Source organism: Canis lupus, chromosome 1 (assembly GCF_048164855.1).
Source record: "Canis lupus baileyi chromosome 1, mCanLup2.hap1, whole genome shotgun sequence".
NCBI lineage: Eukaryota > Metazoa > Chordata > Mammalia > Carnivora > Canidae > Canis > Canis lupus.
The window spans coordinates 107,116,624-107,128,909 of record NC_132838.1 but is presented as its reverse complement, the minus strand read 5'-3'; positions in this window follow the sequence as shown (position 1 = coordinate 107,128,909).

Here is a 12,286-nt window from a genome sequence, read left to right as displayed (position 1 = left end):
GTCTGTGTCTTTGTCATGGAGAGAAGTTGGGGAGGGCAGTCTTGGGCCAAAGGCGATACCAACAGTACAGAGAACATATAATACCTGGGTGGCTCAGTGATTAAGCGCCTGCCTTCGGCTCGGGTCCTGGGATCGAGTCCTGCATCAGGTCCCCTACAGGGCCTGCTTCTCCCTCTATGTCTCTGCCTCTCTGTGTCCCTCATGAATAAATACATCTTTTTAAAAATAATACTTAAGGTTAAGCATGCACACTTGGCACATGGCCAAGGTCCAGATCCAATGATTGTACTGGTAAAGACACAAGACCCATTTTTAGATCCAGACCATTTATTTATTTAAGCATGAGAATGTGTGCAAATTGGAGGCGAAGGGACGGAAAGGAACAAGCAGACCCCATGCTGAGGGTGGAACCCAATACAGGGCTCAATCTCATGACCCTGAGATCATGACCTGAGTCCAAAGCAAGAGTTGGTCACTCAACTGACTAACCTACCCAGGTGCCCCAGATCCAGACTATTACTTACATCACAAAAGAAAGAATAGCAAAGGTATTGTGCTTCTTGTCACACACACCAAAAAGGACCACATTGAAACGAAAGGGCCTAGATGCTGCTTCAAGGGTCCTGGGCTACCCCTGCCGAGGAGCCAGCTGTCAAAGGCTGCTGTTGCTGAGGGCTCTTTGATTCTCTTGGTTTTTCCCTCATAGTCACAAGATGGAGACCACAGCTCCAGGCATTATGTATGAATTCAAGGCAGGTCAAAACTTTCTCAGTCTGGTAGATTTCTGCCTGCACCTCATCCAGAACTATGCTACATGGGCCTTTCTAGCTGCAGGGGAGGCTGAGTATAGATACGTAGTGGAATATAATTCAGTGTTAAAAAGGAAGCAAATTCTGACAGCTGCTACAACATGGATAAAACTTGAGGACGTTATGCTAAGTGAAATAAGCCGTCACAAAAAGATAATTAGTGTATGATTCCACTTATACGAGCTACTGTTTCAGGTCCTCAAGGTTTATCTAAGAAGTGGAATTGCTGGATCATATGGTAATTCTATTTTTAATTTTCTTGGGAAATGCCTAACTTTTCCATAGCAGCTGTACCATTTTACATTCCCATCAACAGTACACAAAGGCTCCAATTTCTCCACACCTTTGCCAACACTTGTTGTTTTCTGCATGTTTTTTTTTAAAGATTTAATTAATTAATTTTTTTAATTTTTATTTTATTTATTTATGATAGTCACACACAGAGAGAGAGGGGCAGAGACATAGGCAGAGGGAGAAGCAGGCTCCATGCACCGGGAGCCCGATGTGGGATTCGATCCTGGGTCTCCAGGATCACGCCCTGGGCCAAAGGCAGGCGCCAAACTGCTGCGCCACCCAGGGATCCCTGCATGTTTTTTAATAGTAGCCATCCTGATGGGTTTGAGATATATGCCTAAAATTCTTTTTTAATTTTTTTTAATTCTTTTTTTTAAAGTAAATATTTATTTGAGAGAAAATGCACACAAGTGCACACATGGGAGGGTAGGGGTAGAGGCAGGGGGAGAGGGAGAAGCAGACTCCCCATTGAGCAGGAAGCCATTCAGGGCTGATCCCAGGACCCTGAGATTGTGACCTGAGCCAAAGTCAGATGCTTAACTGATTAAGCCATCCAGGCACCCTTAAAATTCATTAAAAAAAAATTTTTTTTAATGATTATTTGAGAGGGAGGGAGGAGGGGCAGAGAGAGAATCTCAAGCAGACTGTGTCAAGTGTGGAACCCAATGCAGAGCTGGATCTCACCACCCCAATATCATGACTGAGCCAAAATCGAGTTGGTCACTCAACTGATCTAGCCATCCTGGTGTCCCTAAGTTTTTTTTTTTTTTTTTTTTTTTTTAAGATTTATTTATTTATGATAGACATAGAGAGAGAGGCAGAGACACAGGCAGAGGGAGAAGCAGGCTCCATGCCGGGAGCCCGACACGGGACTCGATCCCAGGACTCCAGGATCGCACCCTGGGCCAAAGGCAGGTGCCAAACCGCTGAGCCACCCAGGGATCCCCTAAGTTTTTTTTTTTTTTAAATTTAAACTCTACATTCAGTGTGGGGCCCAAATTCATGACCTGAGATCAAGAGTTGCAGGCTTTTCTGACTGAGCCAGTCATGTGGGACCCAGGAAATCTAACAAAAATCTACCCCTGGACAAGCAGAGCAGGACTAACTCCATTTTGTGGATGGTGGGCTCCACCTGCTATCTCATGTAAACCCCCCTCCCCCGCACGACCTGCCTATTGTTTAAGGCACTCCCTCACCCTAGTTTAGCTATTAAGCACACCCTTATCAGAAACCAGCACACTTAGGAATGCGGGACCTCTGACCTTTAACCAGCCAAGGAATGAAAACCCCTCTTTTGCCCGCCAAACCTGCGTGCCAATTCTAACCAGAATAATAGGCTAGTTCAACTGGTCACTATAAGGTGAATTCTAATTCAGTTGGTCCACCTGCGTGTAGACCAACAGGACTGTGCAACTTTCTGCGTATGTTACAATCTCATTGGCCACTGGCCCCTATAACACTGCTGTGCTTCTTAGTCTCGGGGTCCAAGCCCCTGCTCTGCTGTATGGAGTATACTTGGACCCAAGCTCGAGCTTGCTAATAAACCCTCATGCACTTGCATCAGTGTCGGCTCCTTGGTGGTTTCTCGGATTCGCAATCTTGGGCACAACAGTCAGGCATCCCCTGAAATTCATTTTTTTCCCTTAAGATTTTATTTACTTATTTGACAGAAAGAGAAGGAGAGAGAGCACAAGCAGGGGGAGAAGCAGAGGTGGCAGGAGAAGCAGGCCCCCCACTGAGCAGGGAGCCCCATGTGCAGCTCAATCCTGGGATCCTGAGATCATGACCTGAGTCTAAGGCAGACGCTTAATCAACTGAGCCACCTAGACGCCCCCACCCCTTGAAATTCTTAATTCAATAAAGAATCAAAGTCACCTTGCTGGCTCAAGTCAGTGGATCACGTGACTCCTGATCTCAGAGTTGTGAGTTTGAGCCCCATCTTGGGTGTAGAGACTACTTAAAAATAAAAATCTAAGAAAAAAAAATTGGGGCACCAGGGCAGCTCAGTAGTTAAACGTCTGCCTTTGGCTCAGGTCGTGATCCTGGGGTCCTGGGATCAAGTGCTGCAGCAGGTTCCCTGCAGGGGAGCCTGCTTCTCCCTCTGCCTCTCTGTGTTTCTCATGAATAAATAAACAAAATCTTAAAAAAAAAATCAAGGCTGTTTAATCAATATTTAAGTATATTGTTGATTAAGATATTGATTTGATTTACCAATGACCAAATAACAGAGGCTTTAATAAAATTGAAAATTGATTTTCTCACATTAATATCCAAACTGGTCTCCTGAGGTCATTCACTCTTGCTGCTCTGCAGCTCCCAGCTCAGTGGTCCTCAAAATTGAGTGTTCATCAGAATCCCCTGGAGGGTTTTTTGAAACACAGAGTGCTGGGCCCAAAGCCCCAGCGTTTCTGATTCAGCAAGTCTTGGATGGGCCTGAGAATTTGCCTTTCTTGCCAACTCCCAGGTGAGATCACTGCTGGTCTGGAAACCTTGGAAGCCATTATTCTAAGGTGTTTCTTTCCTCCTTCAGCTCGGTTGAAGCAAAGTCACCACCACCACGACCTTATTACAGCAAGCGGGAAATGGGACAGAGATACTGGAGAGCAAGCTGCAGCCTTTTAAGGACTTGAGCTGCGGTTTTTCCACATCTTTACTGGGCCTTTCCTTTGATGAGAGCTTAGTCACACGGTCACACCTACCTGCAAGGGAGCCTGGGAAATGTAGTCGCGAGATGGGCGGCCATTTTCTCGGCCAGAACCTGGGTGATCCTATTTGGTGGGACTTCAGGGACTAAGGTTAATAAAATAAAATTGGAAGGAAATAAAAGCTTGGAAAAAATAAAAAAGCATGCCTGGGTGGCTCAGTGGTTGAGCATCTGCTTTTGGCTCAGGTTGAGATCTCGGGGTCCTGGGATTGAGTCCCACGCATGGAGCCTGTTTCTCCCTCTGCCTGTCTCTGCCTCTCTCTGTTTCTCTTGAAAAAATAAATAAAATCTTTAAAAAATAAAAATAAATTGGAAGACTCAGCGTAGGTCAAGAATGCTGGGGCTTTTAGGCCAGCAGTGTTGTCTGGAAGCCTTGGGGTGGCCAAGATCCTTTCAGGTGATTTGCATGGTTAAAAGTATTTTGATAATAATACTAAAATGTTACTTGAGGGACGCCTGGGTGGCTCAGCGGTGGAGCGGCTGCCTCTGGCTCAGGGTGCAATCCCGGAGTCCCCGGATCGAGTCCCACATTGGGCTTCCTGCATGGAGCCTGCTTCTCCCTCTGCCTGTGTCTCTGCCTCTCTGTGTCTCTCATGAATAAATAAATAAAATTTTAAAAAATGTTATTTGCCACCACCCCACACCACCCACCCCACAATCTGGAGTTTTGTCAAGGTTATGTGATGTGTGATGCCATCATTACTCTGACAGCTAATGTAATATGTATTTGTGTATTCCTGTGACTTAAAAGTTTTGTTATTTTATTTTATTTATTTATATTTATTTATTCATGAGAGATACACAGAGAAAGGCAGAGACATAGGCAGAGGGAGAAGCAGTCTCCCTCCTGGGAGCCTGATGTGGGACTCAATCCCAGGGCTCCGGGATCTCAACCTGAGCCAAAGGCAGATGCTCAACCACTGAACCACCCAGGTACCCTACCTCCATTTGGTTTTATCTGACACTTGCACTTCTGTGAACTGGTAGAGTGAATTTAATCTTTTTCACCCTTGATAGTGTTAGTCTTTGGGATCTATAGATAGATAGATGGGTAGAATAATACCCCCCACCCCAGAAAATATGCCTATGTCCTTACTGAACCCTGGAAACCTATGAATGTGACCATATTTGGAAAACAAACAAACAAACAGGTATAGCTTGTAAATGCAATGGCAAGTGTCCTTATCAGAGACAGAAGGCACACACTATCAGAGAGGAGGAGACATCATGTGATCACAAAGGCAAAGACTCGGGTGATGCAGCCACAAGCCCAGGAATACCTGGAGCCACCAGAATCTGGAAGAGATAAGCATGGATCTTCCCCCTAAAGCCTTCAGAGGAAGTAGCCCTGCCAACTCCTTGACTGCAGACCTCTTGCCTCCAGAACTGTGACAGAAGAATTTTCTGTTGCTCTAAGTGACTAAGTTTGCGGTACCTTGTTACAGGAGCCTTAGAAAACTCATACAGGACCCCAGTTTATTGGAAACTCACACAGGACCCCAGTTCACTGTGGTGAGGGTCTTCTTTTAATTTTTTTTAAATTTTATTTATTTATTTATTTACTTATTTATTTATTTATTTATTTAAAGTTTTTTTTTTTTTTTAAGATTTTATTTACTTATTCACGAGAGACACACAGAGAGAAGCAGAGACACAGGCAGAGGGAGAAGCAGGCTCCATGCAGGGAGCCTGATGTGGGACTTGATCCCGGGTCTCCAGGATCATGACCTGGGCTGCAGGTGGCACTAAACCATTGAGCCACCAGGGCTGCCCTAGCCTCTTCTTTTTAGATGCCGCACTTGGGTAACTCTAGGCTTTTCATTATCCTTCATTTCTTGGCACCCCGCAGAACAAGATGAAGAGAAGAAGGAAGAGGAGGAGGGGGAGGAGGAGGGGGAGGAGGGGGAGGAGGAAGAGTACATCTCTGAGAAGCTGTGGCCACAGCTGAGACTTCCTGAGGCTGGTCACCCTGGGTACTCACAGCCGGGGGTCAAGGAACCCTCAGAGCTTGAACTGAGCTTGAAGCACCCCTAGCTGGTAGTTGCTCTTTGGCAGGAACAAATGCAAATGTCAAGACCGAAGTTCAAGTTCATCTGGAGCAGCCAAGCTCCTGCTGGCAAAACATTGCAGCACTGACACCTGCCTCAGGTTTGGGCATTCCTGTGGACCTTGGCCTGAGCAGTCCCTGCAACTGCTGCTCAGAAGATGTTCATATTTTACCTGTCACCTTTATATACATTTAAGTGGGATGGTTTGGGTGAACCATGGAGAATAGCCACAGACTCTTTATCTCCATCTCTGGTTCATTTTGTTACAGATGAAGACTTGCAGTTTTAAGCCTGAGCTCTGCAATGTCAGTAATTTACACTGTACCTTAGAAGAAAACAGCAGGCCAGTGCCCCTCAGTCAAGCTGGCTGAAACAGAGAGAGGACTAAATTAAGCTTTATTCAACAGTGAAATTAGGAGCATTTAATGGTTTTTCTCCTTCATAAGGCAGGCAGAGGCTGGCACTGCAAAACTGAGCTGTGTGGCCTTGAACAGGTATCTTGGCCTCTCTGAGCTCAGATTCCTTATCTGGAAGCCCGGGCCTGGGCGCTAACCTTTGCTTCATCATAATCTTTCTGTGTGAACTGGGGAAAAAATGGGGCAGCAGAGTCCCCATTATAGAGTCCAGGAATCAGTTGAAAAGATTCTGATCAGTGTTTACAAATAGGAACAGAACAAAAAAAAATCAAGCCGTACAGGGGGGCATTTCCTGGAACTGTGTTATTGCGAAATCGTTTCTTACTGTGCATCGCAGAAAAGCCTGGAAGCCACTGGGAGACGCCGCCAGCTTCCCAGACTCCCAGGCCCCGCCGCGAACCCTGGCGAGAGCATCTCCGCTGGGCCCGACCCACCCCGCCCAGAGCAAACCGTCCGGTCTCCCGGCGGCGCTGTGCTGGCAGGACTCCGCCGCCAGGGGGCGCGCGTGCCCCGCCGCGAGCGCGTTCCGTTCCGTCCGAGCGGCCAGACCCCGGTTTCCCCCGGGTCCCGAGTCGCCCCAGGATCCCGTTTGCTGGCGCTGGAGGCCCCGGCCCGGCACACAGCTCCCCCAGCAGAGCGCGGCGGGAGGGCTGGGGCGGCCTCCGCGCTTCATTCTGCAGGGTTCATGCAGTGCCTCGCCCTGTGCGCCAGACCGCGTGGCCGCTCCCAGAGCCCGCATCCCGGTGCGGGGGACACACAGGGACCCTCAGTCACGACTCCCTCCGCCAGGACCAGGCCTCCTCCCCGCCTGGGGCTCGGGGCTCGCGTGGTGCCGGACAGCCCGGGGTGCAATCCCCCGCCCCGGGGGCTGTGTGACCTCGGGCAGCTTGCTTACCCTCTCTGTGCTTCCGTTTTCCCTGCTCCAACATGGGGAAACAACACGCAGGGCACAGGTCGTCACGGGCAGGAAACGAACTAGTATTTGTAGAGCATTTAGAAGGGGCTTGGTGTGTTTGTTAAACAAACATTGTTACAGATTTCCATTTCTAAGAAAAACTGGGGACCGGAGCAGGGCAATTGAATGGCCAAAGTCACATTTCCAGCCTCTAGGAGGATTTCTGAGTTGGGTTCAGTGATTGATTCCCAGCCGGCAGGCTTTCCCTCTGCATTACATTTGCAGTGGGTAAACCCAGCTCCCTTTGCATGGTTGGTGGAGGGCAGGCCAACCCCAGAGGGAAATCTTCCACACACAGGCCAGTAGTGGAGTCAGGGCTGGAACCAGAGTGAGACCCTATGTCCGGGTCAGTGGACTAGCTCAACGAGTAAATAAATCATTTTCATGTAATGAACTCCATCCTGATTGCAGTAAGAACACAGAGGGACTCCTGGGTGGCTCAGTGCTTAAACATCTGCTTTCCGCTCAGCTCGTGATCCCAGGGTCCTGGGATCCAGTCCCACATTGGGCTCCCTGTGTGAAGCCTACTTTTTCCTCTGCCTATGTCTCTGTGTCTCTCTCTCTCCCTCTGTGTGTGTGTCTCTCATGAATCAATCAATCAATCAATCAATCAATCAATCTTTTTTTAAAAAAGAAAGAATACAGAGGAAAAGTGAAGTGAGCTGGCCAGGAGCCGTCATGGAGATACCCTGACTCTTGAGTGCTGAATTGCGATGATTTCTGAAGTAAGGCTGGGCGTGGCATCAGCTCTCCCCCAAGAGAAGAGATCTAAGGAGGCCCGAGGGCACAGACCAACTGCACGAACGGGTACTCCGAGCACCCTACCACCTGCACCTGCTGCTCTGTGGTCTTGCCCTGGACGTTCAACCATGACTTCACGCAGAGTTCCCTATGACCATCTGAACAAGTGGGCTGGGTCCTCCCCCCATCCCGTTCTCCCCCTGTTCGTGTCCTTCCCAGAACCTTCGAATGTGAATTATCTGGAAATAGAGTCGTTGCAGGCGTCATTGGCTAACATGAGGTGGGGTGCGTGGTGAATCCAGTATAACCAGCATTTACAGAGACAGACATGCGGGGAGACGTGTGCGAAGACAGAGTTGAGGAGGGCACTTGAAGGAGCCTTCAGAGGGAACAGAGCCCTGTCCAAACTGCGATTTAAGACTTCCAGCTTCCAGAACTGTGAGAGGATACACTTCTAATATTTTAAGTCCCCTCTGCGCCTCCACACCCCCATTTGTGGTGCTTTGCAAGAACTTGCAAGAACAGAGATGTGCAGAGAAAGGGAAAATGGGCTCTTCAGATCCTGGTCAGGGCTTCTTGTCAGACAGAAATGATCTCGTGGAACATGAACATTGGTCAGGGTCGTCACTCTTTGGTCTTAATAAGGTAAGACAAAAAACTGAGACCAGGGCAGCCTGCGTGGCTCAGCGGTTGAGCATTGTCTTCAGCCCAGGGTGTGATCCTGGAGACCCGGGATCGAGTCCCACGTCGGGCTCCCTGCATGGAGCCTGCTTCTCCCTCTGCCTGTGTCTCTGCATATTTATTTATTCATGAGAGACACACACACACACACACACACAGAGGCAGAGACACAGGCAGAGGGAGAAGCCGGCTCCATGCAGGGAGCCCGATGTAGGACTCGATCCCGGGTCCCCAGGATCACGCCCTGGACTGAAGGCAGGCAACAAACTGCTGAGCCACCATGGCTGCCCAATAAATAAAATCTTAAAAAAAAAAAAAAAAAAAAGAGACCATTTCATAATTTTGTCTAAGTGCAGGCAACAAACCAGATCCTGTACAAGTCTTGAAGGTACCAAATATCCTTCTACCAAATATCCTTCTCTACTGAGTAATAGGAGTGACCTGTGCTGTTTCTTCTTCTTTTTAAAAAATATTTTATTTATTTGGCAGAGAGAGAGACAGACAGACAAGCAGGGGAACAGCAGACAGAGGGAGAGGGAGAAGCAGACTCCAGACTCCCTGCTGATCAGGGATCCTGATGCAGGGCTTGAATCTGGGATCATGACCTGAGCCAAAGGCAGATGCTTAACTGACTGAGCCACCCAGGCACTTTGTGATCTGTGCTTCTTGAGTGGAACCACTTCTCACTGTCTCTGGCTGGCACGGATTGACTAACCAGGAGGAGGTGCTGTTTCATAGCCCCCTGGAAAGTCAGGCAGTGTCATTGGAGAACAGATGACTCATCCTACCTCTCTCCCTATTTTATTTTTTAAATTTTAAAAAGATTTATTTGTTTGAGAGAGAGAGAGAGAGAGAATAAGAAGGGAGGGGAGAGGGAGAAGCAGACTCCCCACTGAGCCGGGAACCTAACATGGGACTCAATCCCAGGACCCTGGGATCATGACCTGAGCTGAAGGCGGACACTTAACCAACTGAGCCACTCAAGCACCCTGTTTTTTAATTTTAAAAAAGATTTTATTTATTTATTAAAAGATTTCATTTATTTATTCATAGACACAGAGAGAGAGGCAGAGACACAGGCAGAGGGAGAAGCAGGCTCCATGCAGGGAGCCCCATGTGGGACTCCACCCCGGGTCTCCAGGATCACACCCCAGGCTGCAGGCGGCGCCAAACCGCTGCGCCACTGGGGCTGCCCGATTTTATTTATTTTTGATAGAGAAAGAGAGAGAGAATGAGCAGGGGAAGGGGCAGAGAGAGTGGGGGAAGCAGAACAGGGAGCCTGAGGCAGGACTCGATCCCAGGACCCTGAGATCATGACCTGAGCCAACGGCAGATGCTTAACTGAATGAGCCACCCAGGCGCCCCTCATTTCCTATTTTAAAGGTCCTGGATCAAAGGGCCTGCCTACCCTGCCCACCCCTCATCATTGAAATGGGTGTTGCCATCTGGGATAGGCTGAATGATGTCCCCCAAAGATACCAGGTCCTAATCCCTGAAACCTTAATTCGGGGTTTAATTAAACCGTAATTAACCTTAGCGTTAATTTTTATGCGACAAAAAGGACTTTGCTGACAGAATTAAGTTAAGCATTTTGAGGTGGGGAGATTATCCTGGGTGATCCAGGTGGGCCCCAAATGTAACTCCAAACATTTATTTTTATTTTTTTTATTTTATGATAGTCACAGAGAGAGAGAGAGAGGCAGAGACACAGGCAGAGGGAGAAGCAGGCTCCATGCACCGGGAGCCCGACGTGGGATTCGATCCTGGGTCTCTAGGATCGTGCCCTGGGCCAAAGGCAGGCGCCAAACCGCTGCGCCACCCAGGGATCCCACCAAACACTTTTTAAAAAAAAAGATTTTATTTATTTATTCATGAGAGACCCAGAAACAAAGGCATAGGCAGAGGGAGAAGCAGGATCCATGCAGGGAGCCTGATGCGGGACTCGATCCCAAGGTCTTGGTATCACGACCTGAGCCAAAGGTAGATGCTCAACCACTGAGCCACCCCAGGTGCCTCTCCAAACATTCTTATAAGAGGGAAGCAAGGGGATACTGGAACACAGAAGAGAAGGCCAGGGGACAGAAGAGCATCTCAAAGCAGAGTCAGAGAAGATGCCACACTGCTGGTTTGAAGATGGAGGATGCAATTCTAGAAGCTGGAAAGGCCAGGAGATGGATCCTCCCCTGGAGCCTTCCAAGGGAGCCGGAGTTAAACTTAAATGCAGTGGCTAAAACAAAACAAATGTATTTTTGCAGTCCTGGAGTCCAAAAGTCTGAAGTGAGTCTCACGAGGCTAAAGTCAGGGTGTTGGCAGGGTTGGGTCCTTCGGGAGGTTCTGGGGGAGATTCTGTTCCTGGCTTCTTGAGGTTCCCAGCGGCTGCCAGTGCACCTGGACCCCCAGCACTACAATCTCTTCTGCCGTTGCACATCCTCCTATCCCTTCTGTCGTCAGATCTCCCTCTGCCTTCTTACAAACTTGTGATCACATTCACTTTCCACTTGGATCATCTCTCCATCCCAAATCTTTAATGTAATACCTGCAAAGTCCCCTTGCCCTGCGAGCTCACATATTCACAGGCTCTGGGGATTCGAGTGTGGGCATCTTTGGGGGCCATTATTCTGTCTGTTACATGTGCTGCCTTCTTGAATCCTCCACCTGGGTTATGGTATTTCTTTGATTCTCTCTTAGTCCCCATCCCCCCATCACCATCTTGGGTAATGTCACATGTCCTAGACTTAGACATCCCACCACTGCACCTGCTCTGAGCCCTTTCCCGGGCCTCAGCCCCCAGAAACCACAGCCAGGACTCTGGGAGGAGTCTGGAGGAAGTCACTTGCCAACTCTGCAGTTGTAGGTCTCTCTAGTTTATGTCCCTGAGCACAAGTGAATTCGCCCTCTCACCCTGAAGTCACCTGGGGCAGCTCAGGGACTCCAGGGTTCAAGGGCTGTGGAGGCTTGAATTTGGCTCAGGATTTGGCTAGCTCTCCCTGGTCCAGCCCAGACTGACAGGTACGTTACGGTCAGCAACACAGATTGGGGCAGAGATACCCCTTCCAAGCCTGGAAGAAATGAGTCTCGCTGTGCAGAACGAGCCAGAGACTGAGAGCAGCTCCTTCTGGGTCTTCTCTCATGAGTGACTAGGCTCTGCAGGACCACTTAATATTTTCACTGTTATAAGCACAATTGTTCTGCTTTTATTTTTTTAAAGATTTTTTAAAAATTTTATTTATTTATTTACGATAGTCACAGAGAGAGAGAGAGAGAGAGAGAGAGAGGCAGAGACACAGGCAGAGAGAGAAGCAGGCTCCATGCACCGGGAGCCCGACGTGGGACTCGATCCCGGGTCTCCAGGATCGCGCCCTGAGCCAAAGGCAGGCGCCAAACCGCTACGCCACCCAGGGATCCCCTTTAAAGATTTTATTTAATTATTTGGGAGAGAGAAAACGACAGAGTGCATGAGCTGGAGGGGAGAGGCAGATGGAGAGGGAGAGGTAGGCTCCCTGCTGAGCAATGAGCTACATGTGGGACTTGATCCCAGGACCCTGGGATCACAACCTGAGCTAAAGGGAGACACTTAACCAACTGAGCCACCCAGGTGCCCTGTCCTGCTTTTAAACACTTTAATGGGGCTTCTGTTG